At 34.2% G+C, this 7,463-nt stretch overlaps 1 long non-coding RNA gene across 1 annotated transcript; it reads left to right on the forward strand.

Moving 5' to 3' along the window:
• Positions 1 to 3,229: 3,229 nt before the first annotated feature.
• Positions 3,230 to 6,536, forward strand: LOC115928780. The gene is made up of 2 exons (XR_004066215.1): positions 3,230 to 4,081; positions 4,913 to 6,536. It is a non-coding gene; the product is annotated as an uncharacterized LOC115928780 (long non-coding RNA).
• The last annotated feature ends 927 nt before the right edge of the window (positions 6,537 to 7,463 follow it).

Consider the following 7,463-nt stretch of genomic DNA (forward strand, 5'->3'; position numbering starts at 1 on the left):
AAAAAAGTTGTATATATGCAGTACAAAGAAAAATATCACAAGAATTGGTTTGCCAAATCTACTATTTTTTGCTATAAATGTGATATGTCAGCAGTAAATCTTATCAAGAAGGAGAGATAGGCTGCACAATGAAAAGAAAAATATGTTATACTGAATATATAAGACTCTAAATAGATAAAGGCTGCACATGTATTTCACGATCTCTACTTTGTGACCAATAGGACTCTAAACTTTGAAGTGACAAAGTCTTAAAATGACATCCATATTTTTCAATTTTATTGATACACAATTAAAAATATTAAAAAAATCACTTCTCAATTGAAAACACAACCCTACATTAGTAGATTTTGCAATTTTCAAAATTATTTAAAAGTGTCCCGAATATTAACTGACAAGTAAACATTGCAGTATTCTAAGTATTACCTCCTAGTATGCTAAGAGTTAATGTACTATTTCTCTTAATAGTAATTTTCATCATTATATTTCGTCTTTAATAAGATATAGTCACATCACACATTATTAAAATTGTCTGGCACATTTTATGTCGATCTTCTGCTTGATTGAAGTCATGTTCTAGATTCTAGATACGGTAGGGCAAAACGACAAAATCGTTGAGACAGATTATCTTACAAAATAGGCCAAGCATAAAGGACATGACTTTTATTTCCAGAGTCTTAATCTTGGTTAAGTTTCCTTAATGGCTCTGAACATGATGGTGCACTACGAGGAGGAAGAAAATTCAGACAGCTTAATGTGCTCATGCAATACCCCCCCCCCCCCCTCCTCCCCCCCATGAATTGGGGATTAATCTGTAATACGCTACATGCATGCAACTCCAGATGCCAGAGTTACTTAATATCAAATGAATATTTATTTCAAAAAAGGGACTGTTGTAGCAGAGAAGTTATTGCTGCCATGAGGCTAAAGGAACATTTGAAATTTAAAACACTACTACCTTTGCAGAAATAGCGTGTAGAATGGAGCACAGAGGATGGTACAAGGAAGACAGATGGACATGTTACCGGCAAGTCCTAGATGTTTTGTCAAATATGTTATGGACTAAATGTAAGATTTGAGTATATCTGACCATTGTATGACGCTAACGGCTATATAAGAGCTGAAGTGAAATGACACAATGTGTGTGTCAATTTACGTTCAGAACTCCAAGTTATTTGGTAAGTTATGGGACACAAAATTGCCAAAAAACGAAATACCTTGCACCTCTTTATAGAATTAGAGAAAAGAGATGGAAGTGACGCTAGATGTATTTAGACAGAACAGACCAAATTGGTGCGTCAAAAGACAATCTTTGGTAGATGTTAAGTAGTTTCAATCTTGAGTGTTCTCCCATAAAATCTTTCACCCCCCCCCCCCTCTCTCTCTCTCTCTCTCTCTCTCTCTCACTCTCTATATCTCTCTCTCTCTCTCTCTCCCCTCTCTCTCTCTATCTTTACTATCCCTTCCTGATATCATTTCATAATCAAAACATATTAATATGCAGCTTATTTTCATTTCATATGTACACCTTTCTTCCTCTTTTTGATTCTTACCTTATCCCACTTCACTTTTTATTGTATTTCCTTCTATCTAACCGAGTGATACAAAATATTATATGAGTACTATATCTTGGCAAAACATTAACATAATACATGTATCACAAATACCTAAGAAATCAATTTGATGGCAATATCAAAACTCTATTGTATCGCCTTCAGAAATCATGTTTGGATCATGGAATTAGAGATTGTAATTTTCAAACATCTCCATAGGTGACTCACACGGCTACTGAAATTGCCTGAGGCTCATGTTTCAGAGACTTTGCAATTATGTTGCCAAATCTGGAGAATAGATCTCACAAAACATGAAATGTAAGATTCAAACCAAAAAGACTTACCTATTGACATTCAAAGCACAGAAGTAAGGTAGCCACCAGGAGCAAATATGAAAGAGAAAAGCAAAGAGAGGAAAGATATCTTGTTAGAGGGTAATATAAATTATGACTTGATATGAAATATATGGTGGGTGCTTTCTTTCACAAAATACAGCTACATATAAACTTGTGTTGCTTTATACAACTGCACAGATAGATTACATTACAAAAGTTCATTTGTATTGACTGAACATTTAAATCAAATTATAGGGCTTTTAAGGCAAATATACACCACCACAAATACATGTATGCACCACTGATCAGCAATCAGTCCTTTCCAGAAAAGGAAGTTCTCACTACCATTATCTTTTAAATATTATGTTCTGTCTAGTAACTGTGCATGCGCGCGAAGAGCTTGATAACGTTCTATACACACACACACCCATCATGTCTGTCCTCCCTGCTTTGTAAGATCTCATTCTCAATGATCATCCAGTGAGTACATGCCCCTTGCTAGTTAAGCTCTGTAACCTCCCCCATGTATTGATGTCGTTTAATGGCACCCATTAATGAAGTGCAAATTGAATTTGGTGTGTAAAATGACTCTTGTCCTGGGTGCGATTGCTTTAGCTTCTCAACTCAAGTAGTTGATTGATACAAACATCTTTCCACAAATGCTGTGTCATCACATAAGGCCTAAAAAAAAGATGTTCTATTGCCCTTTAGATGCCAAAACATGGGTCCGTTGGTCGGAAATCTATTTTTTATCCCCCTCTTTGGGCTGATATTTCTCAGTTTTTAATGGTGTAATATTGTTTTTCTCTAAAAAAACGATAACGAAAAAAAACTTTTTTTAAAAGCTGACCGTAGATTTCAAGATTTTTGGGTCAGTCACAAAGGGCAATACGTCTTTTTTTTGGCCTAACAGACACACTTTTTGAAACAAAACTCTGCAAAGATAAGGAATAACTTTGGAAGGTTAGCTGGTAAACATTAGAATACATTAGCAACATATATTCTTAAATATACTATTATGCTCACAAAGAGCATGAGCACTGATTACAAAGTAATAATTACATGTGTGTAAATTGTACACTTCCTCAACTCAAGTGCAATTACATGGAGATCATATGTGTATAATAAACTCATGGGCATTCACTACTTGCATATTAATAGATGAGGAAATGGATGTAAGAAACTTGAACATGTCTAAAATTTCACAGTATCTCTCAATTCTATATTCCAATTTTAATTTCATTAATATTCAATGTTCCAGGATATAAATTACATGGTCCTTACAATAAGACCATTTTGTTAATTTACTGGTCTAATGGCTCTCATTGAGGCTGTATGTGCATCTGGGTCATTCCATTTAGTTGGGGGCCAGCTGTGTCGTGGGTGGTTTTTGTTTTGAGTTCATCCGTGTGGTTATTTAGAGTGGTGTGGACATTTTTCTTAATCATAATATTTTTAAGTAAGGATCAAAGTATATCACCGGAAGAAAAAAAGAAGAAAAAAGATAGATAAATAAAGAAAAAATAATGAAAACATGTGACGTGTCTCCAACTTTTTTGTGGTATTTTTGGTACATGAAAAGTATTGTTACTATAAAATCCTACAAAGATCTTGGAAAACAGTTGAGAGCAATAACTTAGTGATTAAATGTATCTTCGATATTGAAGTAAAACATCGTGCGGTTCCCGTTTTTCGATCGTAATGACAACATGTTTTTTTAGTGCAAGCAAAATTTTGTTCACAACGTAAATGTTCGTGTCGCTAGTTTTACGTATGAAACGGACCTTTTCAAGCTTAAATATTTTCGAATAAAATGTCAACAAACCAGAAGAAATAATACCTATAATATCAGGCCAAATAAGGTCTTAGAATTAAATATGAATCACATGGGTATCGCAATAAAATGAGTCAAAATATTACTGCTACTCTCTTAGTTCACAAATTGGTGTCTCGCCAAAATTTTACGATGTGAATTTTGAGATCGTTCTCCCGACACGATCTGCGCCTTGATGAACAAGCAAATCAGTTGATAAAGAGCCCTGATGAAGCTATCGCATGAAACTACCATGCGGTTCTTGCCGCGATGATACTCCGATTATTTTTTAGACCAAAATTGTTTCGTGTCGCCCATGTTTACGTTGTGAACATTGCGGACGAATGTTACGTTGTGAGAGGCTTTCTAATCAGAATTCAAAGGTAAGCAACATCATTTTTCTGTTTTAACAAGAAAATGACTAGTTTAGACGTTTTTACAAATAATAATCATCTTCATTTATTGTTTTACTCGTAAATATTGTTAATACTGTAACCGTTGTGAAGGACACCAATTCATCACTACGTAAACAAATCGACACGACGCACATCTTTTTCGTGTCTATTTTACGATGTTACTCTGATCTGATCGCTTTGCGGTAGTTTGAAACATATTCCTTTTACATTTTAGAAATATTTCCGTTAAATTATACGTATATTTCGTTCTTAATCTAAAAGATGATAATTTTGGATTGCCTAATGCTCGTTAAATGTGAATTTTAAAGCGATCAAAGTCTCATCGTAAAATGCGTCACGATCGTGCACCCAGTCCCATATATGATATTTTGTGTTGGCGTTTTCAAGTTTAAACAAATAAACAAATCGCACGGGGAAAAGGGCTTTATTTCATCAGTTGATGATTTTAACATGAGACTGCACCGATTCAATGTTGAGTTCTGTATATTTATTAACAGAATATTCAGGGCATTTTTTTTTTTACTCAACGGGGGGGGGGGGGGGGGGGGGGGGGGGGTAGTGGGCACTTCAAATTTTTTTAATTTTTTTTATTTTATTTATTTTTATTTTTTACTGAACAACCCCGCCCCGTTGAGCCCAACAAAAAGAATTGCATACGATCTCCCTCGAAGCAGTTCCCCAAAGTTGACAGCCCTGAATATTTATAAGGATGGTGATTTTAATTATAAAATCAATGGTTCACCATTTCTTTATGTTTTTAAAAATTACTCAAGTTATTGTATTCTTTACTTTTTACAGTGTCATCATCTTCCCATTCAAGTTCGATTCATGCAACAAAGACAGAGGGACCTGTACGACTTTTCATTTGAGTCAGAAGCAACCCATCCTATGTCTGATATTTTTACAGTTATGATCGACCCCCTCCCAGTATTTGATGGCAGAGCTAGCTGTTACAAGTTCACCAATATGATGAACTCGATTGAATTCATTTTCAAACTTTATCCTGAAATAAAAAAGCATAAAGTAACGTAAAGGATCACATCAATGTGAAAAAGTGATGAAATATAAAACAATTATAAAACAAAATCACTCAATTCTGTTTCCTATATCGGTAAAAATAGAAAGCTTCTGAATTCTGTCTTGACCCGTTTATCATTTTTCCCATAATTTTATTGTATGACTAAAATGCTGGATTACCACAAGGAATCTTAAACATTTGAATGTTAATAATTGTTAGGTGTGTGACCCAATTGTCCACATGATGCTTTCTAATTCCACATGAAGGAAGGAGCGTCATAAAAATAGTCTTCTAAAATTTGAGTGAAATTACTCTACTGGTTCTAATATGTTAGAAGCAAAAGGTTCCTTAAATTTTCCCCATCAAACAGAACACAAACTTACAGTGTGGTTGGGAGGGGGGGGGGGGGGTAATTTACTACTTTATTGCCAATATCTTCAAAAGGGAACATCTCTCAGGGGCCAGGGTTAACATTTTGCGTGGGTAATGAGAAAAATATCGGGTCACACACCTTTAAGCAACAAATCCACAGGACTAGCACAGGGTATCAAAATTGAACGAGTTCCTTTAAGTATTTTAAAACTAGTTTCAATTTAGTAATGTTGATCGTCAACTTTTTGCCCTGCTGTACGTGGGCTGTCAAAATTTTAAGTTTGCATAAATTATATTGTTTGTTTAAAAAATCACTGTGCTAGATTCAATCCCTTTATACAGAAATCAGTAGGAACTTGAACAAAAAACTAAAGTGGAGGTTTACCTAAATTTGCCCATCAATTATCATCCTTTTTCTTTTGAAGGGTGAACAATTGTTTTCAAGATTCCTATTGATTCCTGCATTGCATGAATGGTTATGAGACTGTTTGTATCAGGGACCTTCTGCGACTGATCACAGAAAAGCAAATGCTTACATCAGCTGCGAGATACAAATTTCAGTCTAAACAGGAACAAGAAATATGATCAATTGAAAAGGTTATTAGTATGAACGTTATATTCTCAATATAAAACTTTTTTGTAATGATTGTTGTTGCAAAGTTGGCTCACTTGGCTGATGGCGTCCCTCCAATCAATGATGACGTCAATAAACACCATAATGTAATAATTAAACAGGAAGAATTGAAGATGGAAAATTAAAGTCAACAATAAACAAATGCTTTTATCAGCTGCGAGATACAAATTTCTGTCTGAACAGGAACAAGAATTATGATCAACTGAAAAGGTTAATGTTAGTATGAACGTTATATTCTCAATATAAAACTTTTTTTTAATGATTGTTGTTGCTATAAAGTTAGTTGATGGCGCCCCTCCAATGAATGATGAGGTCTCTAAACATTTAACATAATGTTAATTAAAACATGAAGATGGAGAACTGAAGTCAACATTGAAATAAATCAACACTAAATAAAACTGCGTTTTGTGAGTCTTTATTGCGAACTTGACTCATTTAACACTCCGTGGCACTTGAGGTTGAGAGATGACATCAGCATAATAACCTGTGTAAATAATCCAAAACAATATGGTCTCTTAACTTTGGGTGACACAATACAAAGGCTGACATTGTTACATGTATTATTAAATGTTGCATGGAACTTCATGAAAAGAAAAACAAAATGCATAACGATTATTTGGAAATGACCACATGGTTGCTGAAATTTGGTGTCCCTTTTACACGTGAAACATGTCAACAATTATGATAATTTGGAAATGTACAATTAATCTGATGATTGTGGAATGATAAAGGGTATTAACACAGATGATGTGATTTGAATAGAAGCAGCAAAATTTGTGTCTGTATGATTATGGAGTTACTGGAGTCGGCCAACTCTTCAATTATGCTTTTATACACTTTTGTATAGTTTTTCGTGGACTGTCACATGACCGAAAAAAACTAGCTTCAAGTACTATGAAGCTATTTATACAACTAAATTTTAATTTGATTGGAATTTGGAAGTTAAATTCAATCCAAATTCAAAGTTTTCTTTCACAGAAATACATGCATTGATTACAAAATCGCTCCACAAAGACTTTGTTTCGTGTGTAAAGGGGACACCAACATTTTTGGTGTCCCATTTACACGTGAAACATGATATTTGAAATTAATGTGTGGGAATTTGCATGTGAACTTGAAGATGAAACTTAATAAGGTGTTATAACATTTCCCAAACTGCAATTTAAAGAGCTTTTTCCAATGAATGATGGATCTCTATGCTTTTCTATCATATATTTGTTCAACATAGCCGAAAATACCCCAAATTTGCATTTTTTGTTTAAAATGCCCAAAATGTGTATTGGTGCCATTTATTTGCATCAAATGAATAGACATTGGCATTTGTT

Source organism: Strongylocentrotus purpuratus, unplaced genomic scaffold (assembly GCF_000002235.5).
Source record: "Strongylocentrotus purpuratus isolate Spur 01 unplaced genomic scaffold, Spur_5.0 spur5_scaffold_3, whole genome shotgun sequence".
In the NCBI taxonomy this organism is placed as follows: Eukaryota; Metazoa; Echinodermata; class Echinoidea; order Camarodonta; family Strongylocentrotidae; genus Strongylocentrotus; species Strongylocentrotus purpuratus.